Source organism: Sebastes umbrosus, chromosome 4 (assembly GCF_015220745.1).
Source record: "Sebastes umbrosus isolate fSebUmb1 chromosome 4, fSebUmb1.pri, whole genome shotgun sequence".
Classification (NCBI taxonomy): Eukaryota; Metazoa; Chordata; class Actinopteri; order Perciformes; family Sebastidae; genus Sebastes; species Sebastes umbrosus.
The window spans coordinates 4,006,935-4,026,247 of record NC_051272.1 but is presented as its reverse complement, the minus strand read 5'-3'; the positions used below and the strand labels follow the sequence as shown (position 1 = coordinate 4,026,247).

The window sequence follows — 19,313 nt, the reverse complement described above, 5'->3', positions numbered from 1 at the left end:
ACAATAATAACTTATAGTATTTAATGTGCTTCTTTATTTATTTATATTTGTATGAATTTCATTATATATTTACTCTTCTGTTTAATTTTCCTTTTTATTTATTGATCCATTTTTTTTGTTAATTTTTAAATTTATTTGATTTTTTTTCTTATTTATTTTGCATTTATTATTTTTATTATTATTATTATTATTATTATTATTATTATTATTATTATTATTATTATTATTATTATTTTGGCAGGTTCTGTCCTGCATAATGCACCCTCTGTCATCTACTCAAAATTACAGTCCTATAAATCATGAAATTATGAGTGAAGACTGATGATGAAGTCATATGCCACTGATAGCAGAATGTATGGTTTTCCTGTATTGTATTTCACAATATAAATCAGGATTATATGACAAAGGGATAGTTACACATGACAGATTCAGATTCAAATATTTTACAATTTAAGTTACATAAAAACATGCAGTTCACAAAGACACGTGGTACAAAGTGCACGAGCCTACACTTTTGTAATTTTCCTCCAATTGTTTTCTTCTGTAATATTTCTCCACACTGTCCTTAGTGTCATTAGCCAAACCCAAGAGCACTCAGTGAGTCATGATACACTATTTATAATTAGGATATAGTGAAGAAACGATATTATCCAGTTACAAACAGACATAGCAGCTGCAATGATGATCAAGATCAATGAAGTAAATCAAGATTTGCTGGTCTGAAGCGGATAAACTGCTGACAGGATATCGGGCATGTTGACAGTATGAAGCTCTGTTAAATCAGCTCTTACAAGTTGTTAAACAGATAACAGAACAAATGCGGATCTGTATGCAGGAATCAGAAGCGGAGCGTGGCAGCGACTGGTAATGATAGCACGTGGCTGATACTGATGTTCTGTGTGTGTAGAATTCATTACAACGCTCAAGATGATCACTTTAGTCTACATATATTTAGAAGTCATCTATAAGCTGATGTTGCTTGCTCTAACTTAATGATGCCGTGATTCTTTCCCATCTTATTTATGTTGTTTGTATCGTGTCTATTAGCTATTGTAACCTCTCATCTCTTTGAAGATGAACGGGAACAGCAGACATAAATAACAGCAGACATAAATAACTAAGTTGATGAAAGCCTACGCTCATCATTTTTGCACGTTTGCTTATGTTCACTCATATTGTATGTGCCTTTTAATAGAGATGAATCTTGTCAACTGAAATACAATGTAGAAGAACGGTGACTTTTAAAGGCTAAAGTTCCTAAACAATGTAATACTGTTCTGCTTCCAGCATTGTTTGTTTGAGAGGCAGCACAATAACACTTCACAAATTCCTGCCTGAACAGAATGTCTTCAGATCTTGAATAACAAACAGACAGACTTGACCTCACACCTTTTTTTACATTTGTTATCATACAGTATGTTGGAAAGTGAATTACAATGAAATGTGTTGATGAAAAACTCTTTGTCAAGGTACCCTCTGACACATCAATCGGATCAAAACTTACCCAGACGCCGCATGAAGCTCTGCTCATTTAGTCTGATAGAAGAAGTTCTAGATCTCATTGACATCCAGTTGATGTTATTTACTATGCGGAAAATCACAGGCTTAGTTTTACGCACTTGATGGGGTGACGACAAGACAGACGATGTGTCAAAGAAAGGCAGCTGGGTGGCAAGCACACTAAAATATAGCAACAGATTTGCCTTTTTTCCCCAAACGGTGTTAGAATATGAAGTCTTAACCTCTAATGAAGCTCAGCTGTTTCCACTACGAAATGACGCTTCTGTTGACGAGCTACAGGTGTGATGAGTTTAATTTCATTTAATTAGTTCCTGTGGCCAATTTAAGCAGGGGTTGACACTGTGTGACACATTAGTTCCTAGGTAACTGTTGTTTAGTACCCTCCTACTATTGTTGCTATGCACTTACAGTACGTATATTAGGGGTGTAAGACAATTTCAATTTTATGTGTTGTGATACTCTATCGATTCTCAAATACACTATATCAATTTTTAATTAATAATTTACATCCAAAGATTACCTCAGTAGATACTTTATTCCATTTGCAAAGAGATGCCGCCTCTCTTTGTATGTGCCCTCTCATAGTAGTGCTATGATGTTGGATGTTAAAGGGACTGTGAGAAATGCAGATCAAACTGTTCTGATTGCTTAAAAACGTAACTTTTTTTACTCCGATTTTATGCATATGGTGGTGTGCTCTTTACATTATGACAGTGTATCATGATTCATATCGTATCGCCAGACTCTTGCTAACACACAACCCTAACGTATATCGCTTTCTTGCAATTTCTCCTGTGATATTTGCGATTCTCCTTTCAATGGATAAAGAAGATGACAGACAAACTAGATTAATAAATCTTGTCCTTTTAGTGACTTGCTCAGGGAAAACAAGCCGTCAATAGACGACGTCGCTCGCTGCCCTTTTCTTCTGATTTATTGCAGTTGTTATAAAGACAAAGATAAGATTAATTGCAACATTAAAAAAACACATTAGAACAAAAGAACAAAACGAAAGATACATAACGTTCACACACATTCAAGAATAAAAAGTCTTTTGGTAGACCATAACTTATGATTCATTTCATTACATTAATATTAGGGTTGTCAAAGTTATGTGATAATAACACATTAACGCAACTTGCGATTTTTAGGTTGTAGTGGGCTCAGTTTTAAAGCTAGAGTGACGATACTGGCATCAAATGAAACTATAAAAACCTAAGGAATCCATTGTTACCAACACATCATACTAGCTTGCTGCAAAGGTATGTATTATTTTATGCTAAATGCAGTACCTGTGAGGGTTTCTGGAAATATTTCTCATTGTTTTGTTGTTAATTGATTTCTAATAATATATATATACATACATTTGCATAAAGCAGCATATTTGCCCACTCCCATGTTGATAAGAGTATTAAATACTTGACAAATATCCCTTTAAGGTACATTTTGAACAGATGAAAAATGTGTGATTAATTTGCAATTAATCACGATTAAATATTTGAATCAATTGACAGCCGTAATTAATATGATCTATACAAAGTCCTGACTTCCTCTTCCATTACCTCGTAGAATCAACTTAACTCCTAACAGTTATATACTTTAAAAAAAGCCTCTCCATTGTGTCGGATATTTTGCTGCCCATCTTCAGTTGTAGGGAAGGCTGACCGAACGGTTTTGAATGTTTTTCTTGCAGCAACCCCCTCTCTCAAACTGTTTATTTTTAGGTTATTCAAATGCATACTGTATTTGAAACTGTAGATAAGTAGGAGACAACGTAAGGGAGGGTTAAGACGGGGTGTAAAACATGCATAATATTGAATTTAAACTCTTCAAACTCTCCGTCCTCCCCCTTGATCTCTTCGAACTTACACCGGACCATTTCGAGTCCCCTCCTCTTCTCACAGGGCAGCCACACGTGGTGGTTATCCTTTTAGATAACAGCTTTTTGAGCCTTTCCACACGTGTTTGCATACTTAAAACTATGACTCAGTATTTTATGGTCCCAGATTGATATTGCACCGTTTCATCACTAACCCACTTTATGTTCTCTTCTCGGGTTAGGCTATCAAATACCCCTCTCTCCTGAATATTTTATGACATGATGCCTTCCTCTGGCTGAGTGAAATGCATCAAGGCTGATCTATCGTCGTTGCTCTCTTAACGCTGACCTTTGCCCTTAAAGTGGGAGGGATTCTGCGATTTTGTCATTGGATCAAATGTGAAATATTCATTTTTAAATCGTCGCCGTGCTCTTGAGAAGTAAAAGCACAGTGGAGTTTAATTACCTTGTAAATTACGTAATGTAATATAATATCTACCTTTATTTAAGGAGAAGGAAAAATGAATCACACTCCCCCATATGTGTCTCATCAGCAGATAATTCCTAGTATGAGTCGTGAATGGCTTTAGATTACGTGATTATTGCAGAGGCGTCGTTACTAACAATTGAAGAAAAGACCGCAAATGAGACTCCAAAATGAGGCTGTAAATTGTAATATAGCTCAGCTTGTTATTCCTAGTCAAGGACAACTCAGACTTGTATTATCACCTTGTTGTTTGTTATTTTCCTCCAGGCCATCTTCTTTTTGTTCTTTCTGTATATTCAACCCTGAAAAAGTGCAAGTTTTTTGCTCAGCTTAAAACATCTTCACCTCAGTCTGCTCAGCCTGGAGCAGCTCCACTCACATCTCTTCGTCGTCTTTGTTCACGTACGAGACATTTCTAAGTTGTTCTTTGCATTCAGTGTGAACAAAGCACAGTAAGTGTGTGTTTAGGCAACCTGAGAGATGATGTGTCAGATATGTGTTGAAGTAAAATAAAGAACATTAATAATAACATGTCAAGTTATACTTATATAATGGTGTTTATTGTTATTTCAGAGTTTCCTGATTTTGACCAGACCTTCCTGACATTTACGATGAAGTCAGGGTGTGTCTTTAGGCACAGTAACTGTGATCATTGTAACTTACTTACAAAAGAAAACCCGGGCTGTAGGTTGAAACTGTGAAGCACAGGTCATTGCTTTTATACAATGCAAGCGTATTTACCATTCAACAGCGCGAAAGCTGAGTGTCTCTAAGGTGTTTTGCTTTTGAGAGTGTTCAAGCTTCACCTCTGAAATCCTTCACAGATACCGTCTCGTCCTACTTGACATACGAATAAAGGCCGCGGTCTATCATTGAATCAAAACCTTGTCCAAGTGTCACTCACGCACAGTGCTCTAAAATCTTCTCCTGGAATGCATTTCATCATTCTCTCTTTGGTTTTTTACAAACAAGTCATCCACTGAGTGAACTGCATCTCGTCCGTTTGTCATGCTGATGAGTAGTGTGTGGGCACTAGACAGTGGTTTTGCATGTCAACAACCTTTTAGCGTGATTGCAAGACCCCAGGCTCTAGAGTCCATGCTCACTACTTGGAGGGAATAAGCACCTGTGTACCCTTTTCCCACCAAAATTAGTGCTTATATGCAGGTTTTTTAAACACAGGAAAACCCGTTAAAAATAAGCGATAGACTCCTTTCCCATTGCGAGTATGTCGTGCCGTTGCACTGGCCTTTCTGTTTTTTTTTGTCTTACTAGTGCGTCACGTTCGACGTCACGGATGCACCGGATAGTGCAAAGACGGTTTTGATGAGCCTGGTGGCTTTGAGGAAAGCATAATAGATGTATGTTTTAAACTTTAATAAATTATAATAATTGTACAAATCCCTGTTGATTTGATTGATTATGTATTAGGGCTGTCAATCGGTTAAAATATTTAGTTGCACATTTTTTATCTGTTCAAAATGTACCTTAAAGGGAGATTTATGATGTATTTAATACTCTTATTAACATGGGAGTGGGCAAATAACAACACAAAACAATAACAAATATTGTCCAGAAACCCTCACAGGTACTACATTTAGCATAAAAATATGCTCAGATCATAAGATGGCAAATTTAAGCCCAACAAGCAACAACAGCTGTCAGTGTGTCGGTGTGCTGACTTGACCATGAGTTGCCCAAAAAGGGCGAAAATGAGTGTTTCCACCCAGGCATCATGTTTCCATCACTGCCGACCGGAGCTGGACCGATAAATACCCACGACTACTGCAGAGTTATTTGTCCCGGGAACGAATGCCGACTGTAACCTTTCCCACTAAAGACAGAAGCTAGATGTTTGTGGGTTTTTGTGGGTTTTTTGTGCAGTGGCGAAGAGGCTTTTTAAACTGTCTTTAAGCATCCACCTACACTTTTCAAGCACCAAATTGTCCTGGTCCAACTCGGCTGGTGGAGTTTACTACCATCTAAGCCAGGGTGCTTTAAACCATTATAACGTATTTCCACAGCATATATGCACAAGTCCCTGAGGAGAATCTGATGGTGAGATATACAGTGTTTCATGCAGTGAGCTGGTTACAGATAATAGTTTTGTTGGAGGAAGAACATTTCCTCAGGATACACTGCTGCCTTTTCCATTTTTTTTCCTGGCCACTGAGTTTGATTGTATATCAGTCATTTTTATATTGCCTCTCTAAAATGCTATTTCAGGTTTCACTTTGATTGTTCCATGAATTTGACACGGCTACGGGATTCTCCTTCAACGGCCTCAAAAGTTTTTAATGCATAAATCTGGAAAATAACTTTAATTTCATAAAAAGCACCGGCAGAAATCGATTTACCTTGGAATAATTTCTAGACAGTTTCTCAATTCCTGCCAGCATTAATTGCAGAGCTCAGATACTCCGGCGCTGCATATAGAGAGGAGGGCAAAAACAATTCACTGCTTTGCCATTATCACTTTCAGTCACCCGGCTCCCCGAGCTCAACCTCACTGACGCAGAAGCCCTTTCATACGCTTTGATCCTGTTAATAATTATTTGCTATGCCGCCGAAGAAGGAGGGCAGATTGAGAAAGCAGCAGAATGCTATGCACTGATAGTCGCACTGAGAAAGAGAGAGGGGGAGAGGAAGACTTGGAACGTATTGTGGTGTGGGAGTTTCAACAATCCTGTGTTGTCCTTCCCAGACATTTCCACTGAATGTGAAAAAGCAGAGAATGGCCTCAAGGCTTCATCTGAAACTGTCTGTATATGCCAAAGGACAGCGTTTCTGCCCTGGATAAACAATAGTTGAATTTGAAACCTCTTTTTCCCAATTTTTGCCTTCACTCGTGAAAAAAAAGGGCTGTTACTGATATTAAAATACATCATTCACTGTCTGTCACCCTCCACACAGTTGATTTTCTTCTATTTCCGATGTCTTTTTGATGAATTCTGAGTGCCTTATCTCATCCCTCCCGTCCTTTGCTGTTGGAAAACGTTTCCCTCCTGGACCGGCTCCTTATCTAGAGTGGCTCTGTATGGGCTCAGAACAGAGCTGGAATCAACATCCCTACTGGTCTGCTGGCAAGGTCGAAAAAGGAAAGCATTGGCTGGGGGGCCGAGAGCGAGCCAAAGCGCTCAACTGTTTCTTCATCCTCCTCTCTCCACTGGGGTTGCAGATAGATTACTATGACATTCTTACATTTCTCCATAGATACTGGGGCTCATACTGGCCTCTTGTTGCCTACTGGGTTCGTGATCAGAAAGTTAAAAGGTCTCCGTGTCTCCGCTGAGAGTCAGGAGGCTAATTGTTTGATGCAGGAATTGCTCTGAAAAACGTGTTAAGTATAACAAAAAGCTTCACTATCACTCATACCCAGACATTTGAAGGTGTTTTTCTCCACTCAGACAGTCAGCGTCCCACAGACCGTCCTAACCATCACTGTAGTGTTGAATGACAGGATTGTAATGCAGTAATCTGTAACAGCATCTCACACCCGGTTGGTTCGTGGAAGTTGTGAATTTTCAGCTGAGCTGGGATATATATAGACCTTTTCAATCTTGACAATATGAACAAATCTAAATGGGCCCCTTTGTATTTCCTTTTGCAATGTTTGTTAATGCATTAGCTGACAGGAAGTAAACTTGGGCCAAAGCTGTTGCCCCGAGCAACAGAATGGCAATGAAAAGGTCTATAACTGGATCCACAAATCCAATCAAATCACGACTCTACAATGTCAGAAATTGCCAAAAAATACAGACTCAAGCAGGATTTCTAGTGTGTCGACGTGATGGTATACTTGTTTTCTACAGTAGTACAATAGAGAGGGGATTATGACCTGTTTAACTCCCTAACAAAAACAAGTATGCAAACGTTAATAAAAGACTGTTGAAGTACATAGGATTTATTGTTTCACTTTTGTTTTTTACCGTGGTATTGAATAAAGAATCATGGAATCTCACTGGCATTGGTATCAACTACTAAATTTTGGATATCATGACATCCCTAGTTGGAGCGTAGCTTTAGAGACATATAGCAGACGTCAACCCCTTGCATTATGTACTGTATAAACCTAAATTCACCCCCTCTCTCCCTCTTAGGTCCTGAGTCATTGAAATCATTGATCGATAGCCTACTCTTGTTTCTACTTCAATGATGTTGTTAAAATAGACTTTTATGACCCCAGAGCTCAATAAAACAAATGATTCATTGAGGTTCTTTGTAAATCTGCATTGAGAAAAAGATTGGGTCAAGACTCGCATCCGTCACTCACTTTATTGCTGCAGACACAACCTGTAACAGGAAGTCATTATAGTGACAAAGTCCTCCCACCTGCAGGTAGGGCAGCTGATAGTGAAGGACAGAGGGATGGATGATCCTGTTATGGTCGCCGTCACTCCGATGTGGGAAAATAAAAACGGGAGTGAGGGATCGTCTCAGACTCTCTGATGAACGGAGGGATGGATGAGGATGACGAAGTGGGAGATGTGCCAACATATGTGTGTGAGGGCTGTGATGAAGAACAGCTGTTAGCTGAGGATTCATTGGTGTTTGTTTTGTGTGTCAATGTACACGACAGCGATATTTATGCAAGTAGTAACGCCTCACACACAAAACACGCAGCTCCCAGTTGAAAGGCGGTAAAACCTTAATGGAAGGTTGGCCACACATAATGGTGTCTAACCACAGGCATTTATCTAAGGAGCCTTCAGACATTAAGTGTGGCCACAGACTGTTTGCAATAGTTGACTCACGATAGCTATAAGTTACTGAAGAATCTGAATTCACAGGCAAAGCTGCCGCGATGAAATGGGAATAATTCTGGATGTAAATCATTTGGATTTTTCTAGCATCTTGCCATTTTGTTATTGCTTTGGGTTCTAAAAAAAATCTATTAAACAGACAGGAAATAGGGGATATTCAGTAGGGCTGTAAGAAAATATTGATACAGTATCGCGATACTGTATTGATTCTCCAAAATGCTGTATCGATTTTTAATTAACCTCTTAAAAATCCGACAGCCAGCCGTCAGGCTATTGGATCTGGGGGTTGTAGCAGGCTCAGTTTTAAAGCTTGAGTCAAGGTAGTGGCTTCATATAAAACTAGAATCTAAGGAATCCAAGCATGTCATACTAGCTCGTCGAGAAGGAGGCTAAATAACGCTCCAAAAAGTTACACTAAATTTTGGCGAGGAAAAACTGGCATGGCCATTTTCACAGGGGTCCCTTGGCGTCTGACCTCCAGATATGTGAATGAAAATGGGTTCTATGGGTACCCACGAGTCTCCCCTTTACAGACATGCCCACTTTATGATAATCCCATGCAGTTTGGGGCAAAAACCATGCATTATAAATGTGTTATTTTGGCCTATTCTAAAATGGTTTATTTCCAGTGTGTTCTTTATACTATAACGATTTTCCTAAAATTAAATTAAAAAAATTGCAATATATCGCCTTGCTTACAGTATTCCAATATATCGCTATATATTGAATCGTTACCCCTGTATCATGATGCGTATTGTAACGCCAGATTCTTGCCAATGCACAACCCAAATATTCAGTAACCTCCGAACCATTGTAGTTAGAGCATTTTAGGTCCCCTGTGGATGAAAGCTACATTTAAATATATATATATATTTTTTCTTGTATCCTTAAAGAGTCAAACTCTTAGGTCTATTTTACCCTGCATGTTTCGTAATCCAACATCTTTCTACAATGTGAATAGAGTAAACATTAGAGAGTATAGGAGAAGAGAAGAGATAGAGTATAGAATTCATCCTCGAGCAAAATACAATATACCAACGGTATCCCACAGTCACGTGGCGCGATCATATCAGTAATATTTCATGGAGCTATGCTTAATCTGAGCCCTGAGATAGAAGAGCATCAGCGACCACAAAGGCTACGAAGGCTTTCTGTGTTATTTTAATCCATCTCCCAGGAAACGCCTGCTTGTATCAGCTATCTATATTTCGCGAGGACGTTCAGATGGCTAATTACTGGCAACCTTCCTCCTCGATTCCATCCCATCCCCCCTTACTTTACATCCCTGACTTTATCCTTCCTCTTCTTCGTTCTCCACACCATCCTTCTAGAGATCATAGAAACCAAGGGTCTGAAATGTTATGGCAGAGGTTTTCTTGGTTTCCTCCTTTTGGTCAGTATCAGTTTTGATGCATGCCATGAAGTGCATATTTCATTGATAACTTAATTCTCACGCACATTGCAGCCACTTCATAAAAATGCCTGCAGTTATGCTGTTTTAAGAACTCCCTACCAACCTTTTTTCTCTCTTTACAACCAATGCCCTTGTGGGTCCTTGGACTACTTCCACCTCCAGTGCCCTGTTTTTATTCTGAATCTGGACCCCGGTCCCTCAGTGTAGAAGACATATGGTCCAGATGTCGGCACAGATGATGGGGCCACATAGACCTCACCAACACATCAGCTGCCAACTGCACTGACATCTGCATGCATAGTACCTTTGTTGTCAATAGGAAATGGCCTCTTTAAGCTAATTTAGTAGCGCTGCGCCACGGAGACTAAACACTGGAAAAAGCTGGTAGTCATCAACTGTCTACTATCCTCGTCCGTAGAAACGCTGCAGAAAAGCTTTGAGTGAGAATGCCTCCGATTTGTTTTGGTTGTTAAACAGTCACTCATGGTGCCCCCCCCCCCCCTGATTTTAACAGATGACTTGTAGGTCTAGGAAGAGTGAGTAACTATGGAGGCAGCCCTGGAAACTCAGCGTATTAGATGTGGAAACTCTGATGGGTTTTGTTTAGGTTTGGCTGTTTTAGTCTCATGATCTGCACGAAGGTTGACGACCATGTTGAAGAAATCGCATCCTCTTGAAGATGTTTAAGTTGGCAGGGAATGCTACAGTCAATGCTGCTAAATCTGATCTGTTTGGTTTCTTGTCTCGAAGTCCAAAAGATTCACGTATATTAAACATAGACACTTCTACACTATAAAGTAGATGCTATACCACTGGGCATGGTTTCCTTGCTGTGAGAGCATTTTGTCTTCGCCTTCTGCCAACTTGGTAGACTTTTGGTGTAATTACTAGCTTGTAGACTCAAGTTGTTGGCCTGCTGCTGAGTTGTTGTACCATAGCTGTCACAGACCAGAGAAATTGATTTGATGATCACACTTTTCTTGACCTAGAAATGGCATTTCTAATAAAAGCATGTGTTTATGACAGGCATGCAGTAAGTGGGTCATAAACTTTGAAGAAATGGACAGGGCTGATGGGGCTAATGTACTTAAAGTTACAGCGTTGCAAGGAAAAAGGTTCAATTTGAACTTTGAATAAAAAACACTGGTGTGTTGAGCCATTAAAAGTTTGTGTGTGAAAGGAGGCTATATCCTCGGTAAAGCACTTTAGCTGAATTCATCTTTTTTTTTTTTTTTTACAGCAGACATTTTAGCAATGCAAAGTAGGGAAATAATTGATAACATTAAAAATGACTGAATGCCACTTAGGTAAGCTGGCTCCAGGGTTCACTGGTATGGCTTTAATGGAACTGAGCCATTGTTAACAAAATTTGTTTCACCTGTGCTTTTCCTGCTATGGCAAGTCAAAAACATCTGCCATGAAAAATATCTATTCAGATCCACTATCAGAGCTTCACTGAAAAATAAAATATTCACAATGTGTAAAAATGTGACTCGTTCACTCAGTCATATTTCAGTCACAGTAACATTTTTGTCTGAAACCTTGGACACAGCTGTCGCCCAACCTCTGAGCTTTAAGCATTAGATATAAACGGATAATCATATAAAGTTTTCTTCCTAGTTGCTGTGTTTTATTTCTTTATATCCCATTGAACAGCCCTGTTAAGGCGTTTTATCTAGTTCTACACCCAGGGGGTGTAATTGCAGGTCCAAGAAGGGTAACACGTTATTTCAGGCTGGTCTCATACACCGTTAGTAGCTCTACCTACGAAAAATAATGCACTGTAATTTGTGTATATCCCACGTACATATAAATAACAGCAAACGCCACGTAGGGAGGAGGTCAGGATGGATGGGTGGCTCAAAAAATTCTGGACTTTCACCCAGGAGACCGTCGTTCGTGTCCCGTGTGAAACCAGAAGTCAACGTTGATTTATTTGTCACGTAACTGACGTACTTCAGTAGCGCCACTTCTGGAGTTATTTTAAACAAAAATACGATCTTTTCTTAATCCCAACGAAGTAGTTTTGTTGCCTCAACCTAACTAAGTAGTTTTGTTGCCTAATCCTAACCAAGCTGATCTTTTCCTAAGCCTAATTAAGTAGTTTTCTTGCTTAAACCTAAGGAAGTTTTTAGTTAGTTAGTTGCTGGACATTTGATGGAAAAGAAACAAAAAAGGAGGAATAACTTTTTCGTAACATATCATACGAACTATTGTATGAGAATACGTCGGTTATTTGGCAAATCCCCAGATAAATGAATTTCCTGCCCTTCTGGCTATTGGTTTGCTTTGCTGGTTCATGCTTTGTACTTCAATAGTAGTTGTTTAGGAAGAGGAGATCACTTTCTCTGTCTAGACTCACCCACTTTACAAACCATTAGACCACTGAAACATCTACTAAATCTGCACTAAGCAGACCGGAGGTTGCCTTTGCTCGGGTCTACGTCTATGGGAGGTTGGCAGCTGCTCGACTCTGATCCTGCCTCTGAAATGTACCATTAAAAGGCATCATGAAACTGATAGGTCTCTCTGGGAATTCAGTCCTACCGGGAGAACTCAGCTCAACCTCATTCTCTCATCTTTTTGTATTCTCTCTCTGTTCACCGTGACATGATGTGACTGTTGTAGTGAGCTGGTCACACTTGGGGACTGAACACAATGAGTGCCGCTAAAGAGAGGGGAAAGGCCAGATCTATCTCTTTTCTGTCACTCATCCTCTTTTCTTACTTTCCTCTTCAGCTTTTTCTCTCTTCTTTAAATGTAAGAAGCCAAGTGGATTATAGATTCACCCTCCTCTACTTGACCTAGCTTTTCGTCCTCTCCTTCTTCCTCATTTCTTCTTCCTCTGTCTCTGCTCTGTAATGTTATGGCTCCATCTCATCACGAATCACTCTCATACTCCTTCCTTCCCTCCCTCCCTCCCTCCTCACATTAGCGCTCAAACTCTTCCTCCCTCCCTCTCTGTCTCTCATTCATGCACCAGCTCCATATCGACTACGCTTGTCATGTGGCTCTCTTCCCCCATTCGTCTGCCCGGCCGCTGATCGGATACACGCCACTGCTTTGTAAGTAGTTAGCCACGTTTCTTCTTGTTTACTCTTCACCTCCCTCCTCTTCCTGCTCTTCAAGCCTCCCAACAACTGTTGCATGTCTTGTCAGTAAGGCAGAGGATCGTTAGCATACTGACAGGCTCAGAGACACAGATGGACAGGATGAGCAGACAGGACTTAGGAGATCTACAGAGAAAAAGGTTGTGCATAGGGACAGATTAGATGAAGGGAGGAGGAGAAGCGGAGGAGAGGGAGCCACGAGCCAGTCTATGCATCATTATTATCATCTCCTGTCTCCAGTGTCAAGTGTTGGGAGAAGGGACTTTCAGCGCTGAAGGGATACCCTCTAATTAAGCAGGATGTGCTGCTTGGGACAAGCTGGCTCTCATGTTAATGAGACCTCTTTATACACTGGAGGAGCTGCAGCTTCTTAGTCACAGTTCAGTTTTATGGGACAACAATGGGAGTGTGTCACCACTCAACAATGCTTGTGTCTGTGCTCATTCACACACTATCTGTTCATGCAACTTAACCTTTTGGAGACAAAAAGGTTAAGTTTATTTATGTTCACTTGTATTCTTTTTATACGATATCGTAGCAGCCTGTGCTTCTTTTTCTCCTCCTCGTGAATATTGAATTTGTGCGGAAGCAGCTTAAAAAATGTTCAAAAGAGAAGGTTTATCTGCTTACAGGAACTGTTGTTTGCACCCTGACTCTCCTCCCCGCATTTTCAACACAATCCTTTTAACGTCTGCATAGAAATTCCAGCCATGAAAAAGGATTTTTTTTTTACAGGATTTTAACTGACTGTAATAATAGATCCTGAGAGTGAAAAAGAGAGGAATGCACACTCAGATTGAGATGGGGAATGATTGATTCAGAAACCTTTTTTCTCATTTGCTCAAATGTGGTAGAAAAAAAGTACAGGCTCAGCAGTGTTTGGAGAACAGTCGAGTTAATACAACTTGATTTGTGGCTTATCTGTGACTATTTTCGCTGTATGTATATTGGATAATCCCACCCCTCCTCCAACACATTTCTTTCTCATCAGCTGTAAGCAGGAAGACACAATTCATACACACACACACACACACACACACACATCTGCGTGGTAGCTAATGCTTTTAGGCCTGATAGGAGAGAGTGTGTTTAGTTCTTGTTTTCAATTCAGTCCCTGCTGTCTCACTGCAGGGTGGAAGTTGTGAGTCAATAGACTCTTCATTTTAATCCATTCTTGCATCAACCTGAAGTCATTCAGCTGACTTGCAAGTGAATTAAAGGCGTGACGTTAAACCTAAAAGTGATAATGTCGATGTAGCCAAGCTTGAAGCTGCAACTTTGGAGCAACCAGCAAGAGTAAAGGCCCCGACACACCTAGTTGATGGCCGTCTGTCGGCCTAGTTTTTGCGGTGCGGTGTCTTGCACCGTTGGCTTTAGTCTGCCCACGTTTGAGGTTTGTTGGTCGATTCAGCATGTGGAATCGCCGGCGGAGCCCGTCGGTGAAAAAATAACTCTGTTTGGCTGTTCAGCTTAAATAAATCAGTTAACGAGAACAGAAATGGAAGGGAGGAATGGAAGCCAACAAGTAAAGTCAAAAGGTCACACGCAGGAGGCTCTTTTCATTTTTCATCTTCATCTCATCTGATCATTCCAACACACGGATATTTTCGTGACATGACCATCTAAGCTAGAAGCTAAGTGGTGGGTGACAGTGGTGTGAAATTAGATGACGAACGCTGCTTTTTTTCATGTACGTATCACAACAACGGCTTGTATATCCGCAGTCTTTCGGTTTCGGCGAGCATGTGCATCCAGCCTATAAAGCCAGAGCGAGAGCTTCTTAAAGATTGACATTATTTTCACATGCTTAGACTTCTTTGCATTCCATAATAGCACCTTACCTGGAGGAGAAAGAAAAAGATGTCTGGTAAAATCCTTAAAAGTGTCATAAGGGAAGTGAGAAACATTGGATTGAGACCAGTACCTGAAGCGGTGGGAGTTGGCCTCATGTTACCTCTGTGCCCTTTTACCTCGGCCCATGTTTTTTTCTGTCTTTCTTTTCTAGTATTGAAATGTTTCACTGCAACCGATAAAACAATCCAGGCAGACATCCAAGGTGTTGATTGGCATGTTTCCACACCTTTCCTTATTTCACCCACATGGGAGAACTGAGGCCGGGCTCTGACAAAATGAATCGACTGGGAAGCAAACCATTTGGAGGCCATCGTCTGCCAACTCTGGAAACACATGGCTAGACTACAGTTGCCACTTAAAAGCAGTCTCCAATTTGAACTGAACCAAATATAACAAGAATCAAAATACACTGTAGAAAGTGTTACAAAAATGTAATTCTGCATTCGGTTTAATTAAGGTTTCTCACAAGTTGGCAACTTGGTTTCTGATTTGCCCTCTCAATCTCACCTGTCTGTGTTATCTATCCCTTAAATGAAGAGTAACAGTGGTAGTTGTCACCGTGGAGCCCCCCCTCTCCACCACCACCACCAGCACTGACAAGCCTGTCGCTGAAAATGCAGAGTAGTTTGGAGATTTCGGAGGTTGTTATGGAGACGAGGACGAGGTAGAGCAGGATGACGGGAAGCAAAAAATAAATATGAGGAGCAAGCATAACAAGCATTCTGATGACTGGGATGGACTGTACGTTGCATATTCATGAAGCTGCCAGTAGGACTGATCTGTGTGTTCGGTGACAATTTCCCTTGTCTGTGTGGCGTCGGCTCTGCCACAAAGCTCAGGATTGTATGTGATGATTTGTCTGTGTTCTTCCACTGAGCCCTGTTGTTGTGTAAAAGCTTCCTGTGTGTCTCTGTACTCAACCACAGACTTATACTATATCCAACAGATCATATTTAAGAAAAACACAGGTCTTACATCTTAAGACGGGCTTGCATTGCAATCCCTTAAACGTATTGGAGGATGACGGTTAAAACTGGAGAGACAAATAGCAGTTTTTTTTGTTTAAAGTTTTGTAATCTTTTCTTAATAATTTAATAAAGTGGATATTGTACGTGCGTAGGATCATGCAGTACTGCTGAAATGCCATTAAGAAAAGACATAAAAGATGCCATTATGTTGTGTAGATACCTTTTATAGAGTAACCTCCAAACAACACATGCAATCATCGTCTAGCTCAGTGAATGTGGTCACTTGGTTTGTTTTGTTTGACAGCCATGAGTGTGATTGATGGATTCTAGAGATTATACCTTAATCCTGATTTAAATGATATGTTATGCACAATTTATCTTACATTACTTAAGACTATTGTTTGTTGTTGGTTGAATCGAACACAGATACTCATTTAGATTCCTGTGTTTGTGATTCTGGGTCTGGTTTTCTTTCTTCAGTTTGACTTGTCCTTCACTTGTTTAAGCGGTTCCACTGTAAGCTATTAGCTCAGCCTCTCTGCAGCCAGCGTTAATGACAGTGAGTCAGCAAATTATGCTCACACAATCTGGCCATGGACGAAGGTGAAGGTGATCTGGGAGTCAGGTGAAAACACTTAATGTATAACAGCTACAACGGTGCTAATTATTCTCATACTGGATCGAAAAAAAGACCATCATAACGGTATGAACCAGGCGGCAACCTCCGGGTCTGAGAAGTGAAGCCAATGCAGAAGTGCCTTAAACTTGTATTCTTTCTAACAGCCAGCAGGGGGCGACTCCACTGGTTGCAAAAAGAAGTCTGATTGTATAGAAGTCTATGAGAAAATGAGCCTACTTCTCACTTGATTTTTTACCTCAGTAAACATTGTAAACATGAGTTTATGATCTCAATCTCTAGTTTCAAGTCTTCTTCAATACAGCATGATGTTCATTTAGTAAATTATGGTCCCATTTAGATTCATATAGACCATAAAGCAGGGGATGCTTTAGGGCGCGGCTACCTTGTGGGTGACAGGTCGCTACCACAACGTTTTCCGGTCTGGGAGTTGTCTGTGTTTTTGTCTTACAACTTTAACCCTTTCACAGTGTGTTTTCAGGTCATGAAAGTTAATTGTAACATTTTGGTCGCCTAAAATTGTCTTATTCTTGTGTCACTTCTCGTTACAAAAACCCAAGATGGCGACGGCCAAAATGCCCAATTCGAAGCTTCAAAACGGCAGTCCACAAATCAATGGGTGATGTGACTACGTCCACTTCTTATATACAGTCTATGGTACGAGCATGTACATAATTGCAGCATAAGCAGGCACACACATAAATGGACATTTGAGCACTTACAGTAGCTAAAATAAAACTATTTTTCCTACAGGAAAATGTTCAGTGTCCGTTTCATCCGGTTCAGAATGATTGAACATCTTTTGGCACTGTAATAAACAATTTGTCCAAAAGTTCCTCTGATGCTCTCATTTAGTAGTGACACCAAAGAGGTTTAACAAACACTGGGACTGTCAGTCGTAAAACCAGCAGGAAGCTTGAATCACCTACTGTAGATCTTCAACATAACTCAGACAATAGTCATAGCAGTAAACAGGACATTTATTCTCAAGCCACACTGTCATGCTTTGAAAAAAAAAAAAAAAGCACTCAGACAGTCAATTAAAAGCCTGTTTACCGCCGAGTGTGCCAGTCGGAAATTCAAACTGTTATTAAGGTGTGCGAAGCAGCAACACACACTCGTGCTGTCCCAGTAAGTGCACCTCTCAGAGGAGACAAACCAATAGCATGCTGGAGCGGTGAGTCCTGTGGAAGGGAATGTACAGGTAGCAGATGGACCGCTGGAACCAGCTGTTGTTTACCAGGCAGGAGGGAGGGATTGTGGTCAATAAAGTTCACAGAAGCAGGGGGCATGCGTGCAATTGCACCTGCGAACACCACACTTTAATTTTAAGCCTGCTTAAATGTGCAAAACAAACAGTGCTGGACGGATACAGTAGCCACCTCTGAGGGGGAGTGCCACAACACAGAGTGGTTGTAAATGACTACAAGGCTGCCAATATCACAGTTTTAAATCTAGGTAGAGGAAATGAACAAAAAACAACCCATATTTAGTAATTGTTGTATTAATATAATGTCCACTGAGCCATTTAATTAGGAACTGCTCCAGTTGACCTGCTAGAGTTGGTTTTATTGGGCAGCTCACAGGTGTGTATATCTCATGGAGTGTGTGGGAAGCCAGTGCTGGATAGGGCAGGTGTCATTCTACTGTACTTAAATAACTCACCAGAGCATAGAGTGTATAATCCTGCACTTCAGTTTTAGAAATGCTCTTCCTGAACTTTTCTATTATGAGTCCTAACTGTCTGGAGCATGCCTATTGACCCTTTAGCTGTCCTACATGACACTTATAACACAACTAGTACATTGTTATCTGGGTGTTTCCTTACCCAGGAGGACCACAACTCATCACATAGAAGAGATATCTCCTGACTTACCGTAAATCTCCAGCCTTGCAATTTTCTTTTTCAACCTGATTCTTATTTTTGTTGTTTTGTGCATAATTTCTAACCGTTGAAACATTTTACTCATCAAGTTATTTGCTGTCATCTGGAGACATCACTAGAACAGAGTCCAGGAGGGCAAGCAACACAAGTGATCAGATGATCACACATATGCTAAACAAACAATTTGACAATATTTTGTAGGGCAGCCCCCTCTTAGTCGATTAATCGACTAATCAACTAAAATTTCTTTTGTCGATTCGTCATTTTTCATGCTTTTTTCACGCTGAATGACTCATTTCTAAGAAACTTCTGAGCACACCTCCGATAAACACAAGATTTAAAGTGGTGCTTTTGTGTGATTCTTTGTGGAGAAACTCTGTTTTACAGATCTGGCGATTAAATCAATCGATTAGTCGACAAAATCGTATGAGTGTTAGTCTACTAAGCATTTCTCTCGTCAAGGACAGCCACCCTGATATTTTCTAAACCTTCTCAACTTTGTTGGAGTGATTATAATATAAATATTTATCCTACACATGTTAGGTTGCTAGTAGAAAAAGGTGAACCAGGTAGTAATTCTACAAAATCCAATGGACCTATACAACAGTTTGGGTCATTACTGTTGCCTTTGTTTTCTCCTCTAAGTGAGTATTGTACAGTTAAAGGTTTGTTTGTATTGTTTACTCCGCTGTACTCAGGCTTTATCCTGAATCTCAGCAATTTAGATGATGAGAAACATGTTATTAAAACCCATATGAATGATGGCCAGAGCTACAAAAATAGCATTTAGCATCCAGATTGTGAAAAAGAACACGTTATTGGCTTGTGCCTGAGAGTTGCCAGAAATGTTCATTA

General features: G+C 40.1%; 1 protein-coding gene across 5 annotated transcripts in view; it reads left to right on the top strand.

Annotated features, from left to right (window-relative positions):
• Positions 1–19,313, top strand: part of peak1 (pseudopodium-enriched atypical kinase 1) — a 129,120-nt gene that overhangs the window by 41,656 nt on the left and 68,151 nt on the right. The window contains exon 1 of one of the 5 annotated variants that reach the window (XM_037766795.1): positions 12,996–13,069. The exons of the other annotated variants lie outside the window; for them this stretch is intronic. The gene's annotated coding sequence lies outside the window, so the exon portion shown is untranslated. Of the gene's footprint in view, positions 1–12,995; positions 13,070–19,313 lie in introns of those variants that run through there. 5 annotated transcript variants of the gene reach the window in all.